Source organism: Prionailurus viverrinus, chromosome D2 (genome assembly GCF_022837055.1).
Source record: "Prionailurus viverrinus isolate Anna chromosome D2, UM_Priviv_1.0, whole genome shotgun sequence".
Taxonomy (NCBI): Eukaryota; Metazoa; Chordata; class Mammalia; order Carnivora; family Felidae; genus Prionailurus; species Prionailurus viverrinus.
Window position 1 is genome coordinate 24,577,280 of NC_062571.1, and position 13,499 is coordinate 24,590,778.

The following is a 13,499-nucleotide window of genomic DNA, read 5'->3' on the forward strand; positions in this document are numbered from 1 at the left end:
TCCACATGTGAGTAAAATCATATGGTATTTGTCTTTCTCCGACTTATTTTACTTAGCATTATGTCCTCTACGTCCATCCAAATTCCCCTTTTAGCACACTCCCTGTATTTAATGATCTTTTTGTCTCTTGAGAAAAAAGAAATATCGAGTTGTGAGATAAGAACTGTTTGCAAGTAAGTCATATTAGGAGAGGCCATGCTTCCTTCTTAGAAAGAACTTCACGTTTGCCACAAATTGAACATTCAATGATTATAGAGTTTATGGAAAATCTCTGTTCAAGAAACTAATCCAGCATGCTGTTTAATATAACTTTAACAAATTATCATGTGGGACTTGGGACACCCCAATGATTCTGACCTTAGGAAGGTAATTAGAAGAATGAAAACCTACTTGCCCTTGGAAGGTACCATTCGCCTATAGACAAAACCTTCCGTGATCATCTTGGTAAAACATGGTGAGTCCAGATAGCTCAGATATTTGAAAGAATTCTGCTCACCCAAGCAGACTGAAGCCAATGTAGAAATATCTGAATGTTGAATATGTTGCTTTGAGTGGAAAATAAAGATGTCGTATAGTAACTCTTTTTTAACTCACTGTTGAGTCTCTTGGGTCTCTGAAATTTATGTCCCATTATTTATTATAACCAAAATTAGGACTGACTTATAGGGTAATCCTTGATTATAATTCAGTTTAAATTCATGTAAGTATGCACAGATATTGGTACAGGACTGATCATTGCAGTATTGTTAGCAATAAAAAGGGGGAAACAGCTCTAAACAGGATTGGTCGCCTGAATGATATACACCCATAAATGGAATGCCAATGTACGTGACCATTAAAACGAAAATGTAGACGTACATACTTGTATGGAAAGATGTGCAAGTTATGTTAAGTGAAAAAAGAAAGATGCAGAACAGTATGCAAAATATAGTTCATCGAAGTAAAAAAAATCTATGCGTGTATATTTGAATACAGGCAGAAATTTTCTGCAATGGACTATGTGAGAAATTTAACAATGGTCACCTCTACAAAGGGTTTGGGGGAGTTTTACTTTTAATTATATTTTTCTTAGTATTTGATCTTTTTTAAAGCAATACAAGCAAGCATTGCTTTACTAATGTTTATTTATTTATTTTGGGGAGAGAGAGAACATGCGCGGGAGAGTGCACAAGTGGGGGGGGGGCAGAGAGACAGGGATACAGAGAATTTGAAGGGGGCCCCAGGCTCCGAGCTGTCAGCACAGAGCCCGACATGGGGCTTGAACTCAGGAACCATGAGATCATGACCTGAGCCGAAGTTGGATGCTTAACCGACTGAGCCACCCAGGCACCCAAGCATTACTTTTTTAGTTTCTAAAAACGAATTTAACGGCAAAGAAATAAAACAATTAGCAAAGAAAACAAAAAAGAGCATTTTAAAGATAATGTGCCCTAAAGCAATCCCATATGAATGTGGTTAAAAGATCATTTTAATCTGAAGCGCGTGCAATTGATGACTTTATTATACAGAAGAAAGAATGTAGAGTTTGGAGCCAAACTAAATCCCAGCTACCCAGCACTTAGAGTTTAGCTTTAGGCAGGTCACTTAAGCTTGCACAAACTCAGTTTTCACATCTGTCTAATGGATGTAATCATACATTCCTTACAATTATGTTGATAGAATACTTGGCATTCTGCTTGCCAGTATTTCCCCAGTTAAGGGTTGTTCCCAGGCTGTAATGTCTTAAAGTCTCAACTCTTGTTTCCACATCTGAAAACAGGAAAAGTTAGTACTTATTATATGGGCTATAAAGAGGTGGGCTCAGGCAATTGGAAAATGATACTTTTAGTATCTCTGCCCTAATGTCCTAAATACTGCTTGGGAGTGGTTTCAAACTCATGAAATAGAGGGAAAATATTAGTTTACATTTCATCCATCACATGGTCAGTCTCCAAAAGCCACATCTAGTTGAATGTCCTCCCAATGGCATTTTCTTCTTATATTGTGTGGCTCACAGCCTTGTTAGCTGATTCCTGTGTTGAAGCTGCTGGCTCACATCCCTGGGCACTGATGACAGCTTACATCTTAGCAAACTTATTTTAGTCAGAAATCTCACCTCAGTCAGATCGTGTGTTTTGTGGGTTTTTTTTTAAATAAATAAACAAAAATTTTCTTATGGGTTTTATTAGTCGGGGTTCTCTAGAGAAATAGGACCAGCAGAATATATATGAATATGTATAAGAGATTTATTATAAGAATTGGCTCATACAGTTATAGAGGCCAAGAACTCCCACAGTCTGCTGCCTGCAAGCTGGAGAAGGAGGGAAGTCAGTGGTGTAATTTAGCCCAAGTCAGAGGCCTGAGAATGAGGGGAGCCAATGGTGTAACTCCCAGTTTGGAGTCAAAGGCTTCAAAACCAGAGGGCCATTGGTGTGAGTTCCAGAGTCGGAAGGTCTAAGGACCAGGAGCTCTGATGTCTGATGGCAGGAAATACGGATGTCCACGCTCAAGAAGGGAGGAGGGACATCATCCATCCTCCTCCTTTCTGTTGTATTTGGGCCTTCAATGGATCGGATGATGCTTGCCCACGTTGGTGCAGGTGGATCTTCTTTACTCAGTCTACTGAATCAAATGCTCATCTCTTCCAGAAACACCCTCACAGATACACTCAGAAATAATGTTTTATCAGCTATCTGGGTAACCCTTAGGCCAGTTAAGTTGACACATAAAATTAACCATTACATGGATTTTTTTAGTTTACTCTGAAAATGTTTCCACCCATCCACAAGTATATATACTGGATTATTTTTTTCCCAAAATGTTTGTTAGTGTGTGTAAAAATAAAAAGAAAAACTATCTATTAGTGTTTTTTTTTAAAAAATGCAGGTTTTGTTTATGTTTGTCTAAGGCCTCTTGTCAGAGGCCAGCTCTCCATGTCAAGCAACTTGATTTATTTATCATGTGATAAATCATATCTTCGCCAATCATGTCTTCATCATACCTTTGTAAGTAGAGGTCTTGGTATAAAAATCTTAAAGGAAATATATTTCTCAGTCTTCACGATTTACTCTATGAGAAATTCTATAAAATGTTATAAAATTTAACCCATAAACCCTTTAGTCGGTATATCTAGTAGATATTACCACATCCAACAAATTTAACAATGATTTCTTAATATCATCCAACATATAGCCTGTATTCCAATGTCCCTGGTGTCTTAAAATATATTTTTTCAATCAGAGTAGAAACAAGATCTGTATATTGCATTTGGCAATATGTCTCTTAAATATATAAAACAATACTTACAGACCTAAAAAGAGGAATATGCAAGTCCACAAGGATAATGAGAAAATTTACATACTTCTTTCACTGAGTGGTAAAACAAGCAGTCAAAAATTCATCCCTGTAGAATGTTGGTGAAAATGTAAATTGGTACACCCGTTATGGAAAACAGTTCCTCGAAAAATTAAAAATAGAGCTACCATATGATCCAACAATCCTTCTCCTGGGTATATATTCAGAGGAAATGAAATCAGTATCTCAAGAGATATCTGTACTCCCATATTTACTGCAGGATTACTCACAATAGCCGAGATATGAAAGCAACCTAAGGTCCATGGATAGATGAATGGATAAAGAGGATTTGATATGTATATACAATGCAATCCTATTCAGCCATGAGAAAGAAAGAAATTCTACCATTTGCAACAATGTGGATGAAACTGGAGGGCATTTTGCTAAGTAAAATAAGCCAGAGAAAGACAAATACTATATGGTATCACTTACAGGTGGAATCTAAAAAATTAAACAGAGACAGAGACAGAGAAGAAGCTGGTTTCCAGGGACTGGCAGTGGGGAAGAGGGGAGATGTAGGTCGAAGAACACAAACTTTCAGTTATAAGGTGAATGAGTTCCAAACGTCTAATATATAGCACAGTGACTATTGTTAGCAATATTGTAGTATATACTTGAAATTTGCTGAGTAGGCGTCAAGCATTCTTACAAAGAAAGAAAGGAAAAAAGAAAGAAAAAAGGAAAAGAAGGAAGGAAAGATTAAAACACTCATTAAATGTAGAGATTTAAGTAATAGGATTAACAGATTTGACCTGAATGACGTCCATAGCATACATAGAATACTCAGCCCAACAGGGAAAGAATTCACATCTTTCTGGATGTGTGTGGAATAAACCTTTATGCTGGGGCATAAAGCACGTCTCTACAAATTTGACAGGATTGAAAACAGAGAATATGCTCTTTGATCATGGTGAGATTAAACCAGAAATCAATAATAAAAAAAAAAGAGGAAATTAGAAAATAGCCCAGATTTTTTAAGATTAAGCAAATACATTTACATAAATTATGAGTCAAAAAAGAAGTCACAATGGAACTATCTGAAATGTAATAACATGAAAGAAGAGTTTAGTAAACTTGAGGGGGAAGATTTCTTGAATAGGAAACAAAAAGCACTCATTACAACGGAAGCATTGAAAAATCAAACTACATTAAATTAGAAGTGAAAAGTGTGGCTCGTTTGGGGCCGAGGGTGGGAGTTGGTGACTGGGGAGAAATACAAAGGAAGCTTCTGCCAGGGGTGTGCTGGTAATGTTCTATTTCTTGATTTGGTTAGTATTCTCTGTGTATTCTGTGTTAATTCATCAAGCCACGCATTATGAGTTATACTCTTTCCTATATATGAAATTTTACAAAAACATTATTGTAAAATGTAACATGTCTAGGAAAAAATCTAACAAAGAAAGCAACGTCTTTAAAGAGAGAAAATTAAAACTAAAGTAAGTAAAAGGTGTAAAGACAACTTAGAGAGCTATACTATGTTAATAGTTAATCAGTTGAAAGATTTACTATGTACAGATATCAAGGATATTGACAGGTTTATTTAAAAATTGTATTTGGAGTCGGTTAAAGGTCCAACTTCAGCTCAGGTCATGATCTCACAGTTCATGGGTTTGAGTCCCGCGTTGGGCTCTGTCCTGAAAGCTCAGAGCCTGGAGCCTGCTTCTGATTCTGTGTCTCTCTCTCTCTCTCTCTCTCTCTCTCTCTGCCCCTCCCCTGCTTACAGTCTGCCTCTCTCTCTCTCTCAAAAATAAATAAACGTTAAAAAAATTTTTAAATTGTATTTGGAGAAACATGACCTAAAATGAACCCAGACACTATGTTTTCACTTATTTTTTTAATTGCAGATAAATACACAGAACATAAAATTCTTCATCATAACCACTTTGACATGTACAGTTCAGAGACATTTGGTACATTTGCATTGCTGACCAGCCATCATCATCACCTATTCCAGAACATTTTCATCACCCCAAAAGGAAATCCCAAACCTATTAAGTAGTTAATCCCTACTCACCTTTCTCCCACCCCACCCCCCAATCCCCACAAGTGTTAATCTGCTCTCTGTTTCTATAAATTTGCCTGTTCTGGGTCTTTAATATAAATGGAAATATAGAGTATGTGGCCTTTTGTGTCTGGCTTATTTCAGTTAACATAATGTTTTTAAGGTTCATCCATGTGGTAGCACGTGACAGGGCTTTCCTTACGGCTGCATAATATCCCATTGTGTAGGATATGCTGCATTTGTCTGTTAGTTTCTGGGTTGCTTCCACTTTTTGGCTATTGTGATAGTGCTGCTGTGGACCCTTTTGCACAAATTCATTTGAAGATCTGTTTTGAGTTCTTTTGGGTATATACCTAGGAGTGGAATCATATGGTAATTTCTGAGTCATACAGTGATTCTATTTTAACTTATTAAAGACATACCAAGCTATTTTCCACACTGGCTATACCATTTTACATTCCTACTGACAAGGTGTGAGAGCTCCACTCTGGGCACACATGTAGCCTTCTAGATTCCCAGGTGTATGTAGAAGATTTTTGAAACTCTTATTCCTCAAAGTATCTCACTTCCCAGCCTTTCTCTCAGGCTTTTTTTTTTCCCCAACAAAAGTGACTCAACTTTACTGCAGGGACACTAGGGAAGAGCAGAGCTAGTGAGGGTCTCAGCAGGAACTCCCATCACTGAGCAAGACTGCCAGACCCCAGGTCTGTCTGGAAGGCAGAAAAGGATTAGTGTCCTGCCCTCTTTGGTCCATCTTGGGCCCAGGGGTCCATGCCCTTGCCCTCACTACTTAGGGCAGAGGTAGGAAACAGCCTTTCCTGTTTTCCCCATGGTCTCCAGCAGAGTGTCTATGCTGTGCTCAGAGTTTATGCAAACCTTGTTGGGCAGGGGAATGTCAGACTCAACTCCTCCCAGCTAGTTGAGCGCCTGACTGACTGCATTAGAGTAACCTTCACAGGTCACATCCACAGACAACTCGTGCTTCAGCAAGACTGTGGATGTGGTGGTGGAGGCAGCGGCTGCAATGACGCCTCTGCCAGTTCCAAACACAGGTGCGGCTCTCTCCCAGGCTTTGTGGAGTGTCAGTTGTTTGCCTCAACTGATATCCTTAGTGCCAGAAAGTAATAATTCTGCCTGTAAGTGTTTTTGAAAAACCCCTCCATGTTGCAGCTTCTTTGCCCTTGAGAGAGTTCTAAGTCAGGCAAAGGAAAGGCAAACTTTTGTCTAGACCTTCAAGAACAACCACAATTCTTTGAGAACGAGGTCAGCTCTGCTCTCTCCATGGGCTGAGTCCTCCAGAGCACCACCGAGCAGGGGAAGTGGGGCAGTTTTACCTCAGGGGCAAGGGTAGGTTAGAAATGCCACAAAGATTTCCTACCAGGTTTCAGTTGTTTTTTCCTGATTAAGTGTTTTCTTGGTTGCTGTAAGCCACTGACTGATTTCCAGAGTTCCTATAAAGTTCATTCTGACATTTTTGGTCAGTTTTCAGTGTTTCCGTTGAGGGTCAGGGCCTTGAAGTTCCTTACCGTGCCATTATCCCTGATAGAATACAATAGAAATAGAATCACATGGGGGCTTTCCATAAGTTACAAAGAGTTATTATAAAGCCAGAGTAATGAGAGAGTGTGGTTTTATTTTAGGGTTGGTCCAATTGATCAGTAGAAAAGAAAAGAAAGTGCATAGGTGAGCGTTAGTGATATTGTTAATGCTGCACTTTTTAGTTTTGTCGATGGGTGCTGACTCTTACGTAGAGTCTATCGAATGTATCAGATATTACATCATGAAATGTGTTTACATTCCAACCGCTTGGACACTGAGAAATACACTTTTAAATAATCAGTGGATTTCAAAACAAATTATGAACTGTTTAGACAGCAATACAAGGAGACCACTTTACATCAAATCCTATGATGGGCACCTGGGTGGCTCAGTCAGTTAAGCATCCACCTCATGATCTCAGCTCAGGTCTTGATCTCAGGATCATGAGTTCAAGCCCAGCACTGGGCTCTGTGCTGGGCATGGAGACTACTTAAAAACAAAACAAAACAAAACAACAACCTATGAGACACTGCTGCAAAAGCCACAGTAAGGAATGAAAGTATAAACCTTAAGGGGCGCCTGGGTGGCGCAGTCGGTTAAGCGTCCGACTTCAGCCAGGTCACGATCTCATGGTCCGTGAGTTCGAGCCCCGCGTCGGGCTCTGGGCTGATGGCTCAGAGCCTGGAGCCTGTTTCCGATTCTGTGTCTCCCTCTCTCTCTGCCCCTCCCCCGTTCATGCTCTGTCTCTCTCTGTCCCAAAAATAAATAAACGTTGAAAAAAAAGTTTAAAAAAAAAAAAAAAAAAAAAAAAAAAAAAAAACCTTAAATACTTTCATTATTAAAGAAGAAATAACAAAAAAGGAGTAGATTCTTAGCATACATCTTAAGAATATTAAAAAGTTCAGCAAAATTAACAAGAAGCACTAGAAAGATGGGATTTTAAGGTTAGGAAAGAAAAAATTAATAAATGTGAAGCTAAAAGTTTTTCAAAGGACAAATCTTTCAAAATAGAAAAGATCAATGAAATTAAATTCCTCTTGAGTCTAATTGAGAAAAAATAACGTAGATAAATCAGGTTATGCTCAATTCTAATAAGTAAGCAAACAAGGTACTGTGATGAAAAATTAACTCACTTGAACTAATAATGATAGCATGGTGGTGGGGGGGGGCAGTTTTCCTAATTGAAGGATGAGAAGGACTCAAATGGTTTAGGACATTTGGGAATGGCAATGGGAAGATTTCTAGACTGTTCTCAAGGTTAGATAAGAGCATGGTATGCTGAACTCAGTTTCCATATCCAGGACTCAGTAAACCAGGAGTAGTACACGGGGTAGTACAATGCCCAAGAGAACGAATGATGTTACAGAATCTTTGTTTGCAAATAGCCACAGGTTGGTAATAAGATGGAAAAATAAGAAATACATTTCATTGTTAAGATATATACTATTAAAATATTGTATGTAGATACAACTGGATAATCAAACCCTGGAAAATACCCGAAAACTTATTCCAAAGGGGAAAATTTTTTCTTTATTCCTTGTAAGTTTTCAAATCAGGGAAATTCTACTTGCTTTGCTTATTTCTTCGTGGACCTTAACCCCTGTGTTAGTCACTTCCTGTGTGTCCCATCAACTGAGTAGATAAATTGGATCCCCAGCAACCAGGAAGTATATGAATAATTTCTGTGAAGCTCTTACTCACCACACATTAGCAATTTGAATACTAATTAGTGTTTGTAAAGTAGGAGGAAAAATACAAGTGAAGTGGTGGTTGATTTTCATTACCTGATAGTAATGAACATATCATAACATTATTGTAAAGAATAACATCCTACTGTCCTTTAATCTTACCAATTTAAAGAAAATGTCTTTACCTACTCTACACGGAAAGATTTGGAACAGACAAGGATCATTAAAATGTGGCCTTCAAAAGGCATAAAAATAATAGTCAAACCTATACTTCCACTCCTAATATTTTCCTAACTGTCAAACCCGCATATATAAGGACTTATTCAGTAGATTCTGCTAGATGTCCACAACTCAAACATGTTCAAAATGCTAGCCATCATCCTACTCTCAGCTCATCAAGTGCACCACGGAATTCTCCCTCTTGCCCTCCAAATGCACTCTTCCATGTTTTCTATCTTCATATTCAACACAAACATCTACCTGCTTCCCCAATTCAGAAATCTGGGAGTCATCTTATCTCTTCAACTCTTGCCACATCCATAAAAATTAAATCTCCCTGTCCTGTTGATTCTTTAAGTCCCATATTTCCTCCATCTCTACTGCCACTACTTCAGTTCAGTTCAGGGGCTCATAACAGCTTTCAGATTCCTGTGATAACCTCTTAATTGTCTCCTGACTCAACTCTTACCCTTATCCAATGTATTTGGTACATATTCGTGCCAAGTGATTCTTATAAAATGTAAATCTCATTGCCTTTCTCCCTGGTTTAAACTGCATCATTGTTCCTATAGTATGTTGGATTATTTATAAAATGTTTAGTTTGGTTTCTAATGAACCGACCATTGCCTTTCTCTGATACGTACCCGACACAACAGCCATGCTGAGCTACTTGTATTGACCTACATACCACACTGTTTTATTCCTCCTGGCCTTCTGACATGCTGCTATTCCCTTTGCTTAAAGCACTTCCCCGCTTTCTTCTCCTCTCATGTCTCCAACACTCCCCAAGCCTGGATAAATTGTATCTGACCATCAAGATTCAGTTCCAGCATCACTTTCCCTGGGAATAAGGTGTTCTCGATCTCCCACCTCCAGTAGTCTGAGTTAAATGGCCTGCTTCTTTGCATTTGCACTACCCTGTAGTAAAGATTGGGGATTTTCTTCTGAGGAGGGCTAAATAATTAGTATTTTAGGTTTTGAAAGTATAGGTAGCCCAAATGGTAGACCCTGGAGAGATCCATATCTTCTTTTTCTAAAAGTTTATTTATTTTTGAGGTGGGGGATGGGCAGGAAGAGAGAGGGAAAGAGAGAATCCCAAGCAGGCTCTGTGCTGTCAGCACAGAGTTCAACATGGAGCTCAATCTCAATGGTGAAATCACCACCTCCGCCAAAATCAAGAGTCAGACGCTTCACAGGGTGAGCCACCCTGGTGCCCCAAAAAGATCCATGTCTTTTTAAAAAAATTTTAAATGTTTGCTTTCCGGACCTGGCCGAGCAGGAGGCGCCATCATGGGAGTCGACATCCGCCACAATAAGGACCAAAAGCTTCTGCGCAAGGAACCCAAGAGCCAGGACATCTACCTGAGACTGTTGGTCAAGCTGCACCGGTTTCTGGCCAGACGGACCAACTCTACCTTTAACCAAGTTATGTTGAAGAGATTGTTCATGAGTCGCACAAACCAGCCACCTCTGTCCCTTTCCCGGATGATCCGGGAGATGAAGCAGCCTGGCCGGGAAAACAAAACCTCTGTGGTTGCCGGGAGGGTAACCAATGACGTGCGGGTCCAGGAGGTGCCCAAAGTGAAGGTGTGCGCGTGTGCGTGCCGCATGTGAGCAGCCTTGCCGGGAGCTGCATCCTCAAAGCTGGAGGCAAGATCCTCACCTTCGACCAGTTGGCCCTGGACCCCCCCCCCCCCCCCGAAGGCTGTGGCACCGTCTTGCTCTCTGGTCCGCGCAAGGGCCGAGAGGTGTACAGGCATTTTGGCAAGGCCCCAAGAACCCCACACAGCCACACCAAACCCTACATGCAATCCAAGGGCCGGAAGTTCGAGCGCGCCAGAGGCCGCAGGGCCAGCTGTGGCTACAAAAACTAACCCCAGACCCTGCCTTGTTATTAAAAAGATTTTCACTGCTTAAAAAAATTTTTTTAATGTTTATTTGTTTTTGAGAGAGACAGAGAGAGCACAAGTGGGGAGAGGCGGAGAGGGAGAGGGAGATACAGAATCCAAAGCAGGCTCCAGGCTTCAAGCTGTCAGCACAGAGCCTGACGGGGGCTCAAACTCACCAACAGTGAGATCATGACCTGAGCCACAGTTGGACACTCAACCGAGTGAGCCACTCAGGTGCCCCAAAAAGATCCATGTCCGAAAGCCAGGAACCTGAGAATGTTACCTTATTTGAAAAAACGATCCTTGCAGATGTAATGGATCTTACGATGAGGAAAGCATCCTGAACAAGCTGGGTGAGGCCTAAATTCAATGACAAATGTTCTTATAGAAGACACACAGAGAAGACAGGGAGAACAGGAGGAAGCCATGTGACCACAAAGACAGAGATTGGAGCAATGAAGCCAGGAATTAAGCAATGCCAAGAAAGCTGGATGAGGCAAAAATTGGATTGTTTTCTAGAGTCCCCTGAGGGAGTGTGGCCCTATCAACACCCTGGACTTCTGACCTTCACAACTGGGAAAGATTTAATTTTTGTTACTTTAGCCACCCAACTTGTTACAGCTGCTGTAGGAACCTGTCTAGGTAGGGAGCTCCACGGTGGCAGCCACAGCCATGAAGCTCTGCCACAGTAGTGTCAAAGCAGTGTGGACAAGATGTGAGCACGTGGGCATAATAGTGTTCTAATAAAAACTTTATTTGCAAAAAGGGATGCTAGGACAGGTTTGACCCACAGGCTGTAGACTGACAACCCATGTTATGAGGTGGTGATCGTCATACCTGATCATCACCCTCTAGAACATACGTGTACTGAAAACAAGGGGTATGTCTTATATCTTAGAATCTATAACTGAAGGGTCTCAAATTCTAATTCTAATAGTGACCAGGCAGGTAAATTAAAGGAATGAAGTGGCCTGGATGAAACAGTGTAAGTGTCATCTAATGAGGGCAACTTCTACTCAGCTCCTGGCGATTATTGCCATGTAGCCCCCCGCCCCAACTTGGCCAAATAAATAATATCTGGGGTTCAGATTTAGTCTCTGGGCTACAATCTTCCAAGTTAGCACAACCAATGCCTGGCACAGCACACAGTAAATACTTTGTCGAATGAATCAATGTACTCACAAATACCAACTTTCTAACACCAAGTAATGAGGATATTGTAAGTATATTTGTAGGCATAAAAATTCAGCATGTGACAGAGACAAAAATATTAATGGTTATAAAATTGTACACTTTAAATATGTGAAGTTTATTGTATGTCAATTATACCTCAAGAGAACTGTTTTTAAAAAGAGATAAACTAAGGGCAAAAGTATAAATGGAAAAAAAAGCATTAATGGTACAAACCATAAAAATATAAAAATGAAGTTTCTGTCTCAAATCAAATTCTGAGCTGGCATGGTGGCTCTGCTCACTAAAATGTGGGGACGAGCCTCCCCCCCTTTTCCTAAGGAGTTGCCTTTGTCCATGTAGGACAAGAGGGCACACTACCACGTGTGTATCCCAAACTGTGGACGGTGGAAGGAGGGAGGCAAGAACAGATCCCTTTTCTTTGAAGATACCACCGGGAAGTTGTCCACAAAATTTCTTCTCACATTCTAAGGGAAAGAAGACCTACACCTCTCTGCAAAGGAGGGTGGACAATGTAGTCTCTACTCTGGGAAGCCATGTCCCAGGTAATGGTTGAGGGTTCTTTCACTATGGAAGAAGGGGAGAATGGATGCTGGGGGACAACAGAAAGTGTGTAGTGAAACCATGACATAATTTACATACTGAGAGCAATAGAAAAATCTGGCTTAAAAACTGCAGCAAATCAGACTTCCGTTTCCCACTGGGACATAATAGGTCATGTCAGGCTAACGCTCTACCGCAACACCTAGAAAAGGCCAAATAAATTCTAAAAATCAGATTTTTAGAAACCTCAGTGAACCATGGGAGCAATAAAAACTGCATTAGTCTTCTCAGGCTTCCACAACAAAATACCTTAGACCTGGTGGCTTAAACAACAGATATTAATTTTCTCACAATTCTAGAGGCTGGAAGTCCAAGATCAGGGTGCCAGTATGATCAGGTTCTGCAAGACATCTCATTCTGTCTTGCAGATAGCTGCTTTTTTGTTGTGTGGTCACATGACCTTCCCTTGGTGCATGCTCATGAAGAGGGAGAGGAAGAGCAAGCTCCTTGGTGTCTCTGCTTATAAGGGTAAAGTAATCTCATAATGAGGGTCCCACCTTCATGACATCATCTAACACTAATTATCTCCCAAGCCCCATTTCCAGATACTATCACATTGGGACTTAGGACTTCAACATATGGATTTTGTGGGGAACCAATCATTTGGTTGATAACAAGGACTATGTGAATAGGATGCATTTATAGAGAGCAAAGAAATTACCCAGATGACTGCCAGCCACCAGCTCTCCTTTCCTTGGAAGCATTGCTGATCCTGGGTTCAGGATAAAGGTCTGGCTTAGCCAAAAGGAGAGCCTCTGCTCAGGGAAAAGGAAATGAGTAAGCCTTTAAGATCACGGGGGCTTAGCAACAAATTGGAGATGTAGAGAGCCCCAAAGGCACAGGGAATTCTGGGGCTATCTGGACATTTGGGGAGTTAGGCTCCTACAAAGCAAAGCAAAGTCTCCTGCGGTTTCACACACTTGGGAAGCACTTAGCTGGTTTCCACATCATAGATATTTGCTGTACTTTGAACAGGGGTCTTCTTCCAAGGGTGATTCCTGAGGAGGGACCAAACTATGTTCTGTCAGCATGAAA

The 13,499-nt window shown here is 40.5% G+C and overlaps 2 pseudogenes; one reads left to right on the forward strand and one right to left on the reverse strand.

Annotated features, from left to right (window-relative positions):
• Window positions 1-568: 568 nt before the first annotated feature.
• On the forward strand, window positions 569-10,691 carry LOC125148012 (ribosomal protein L18-like; annotated as a pseudogene).
• LOC125147584 (copper transport protein ATOX1-like) lies at window positions 6,122-9,441 on the reverse strand (annotated as a pseudogene).
• Window positions 10,692-13,499: the final 2,808 nt, after the last annotated feature.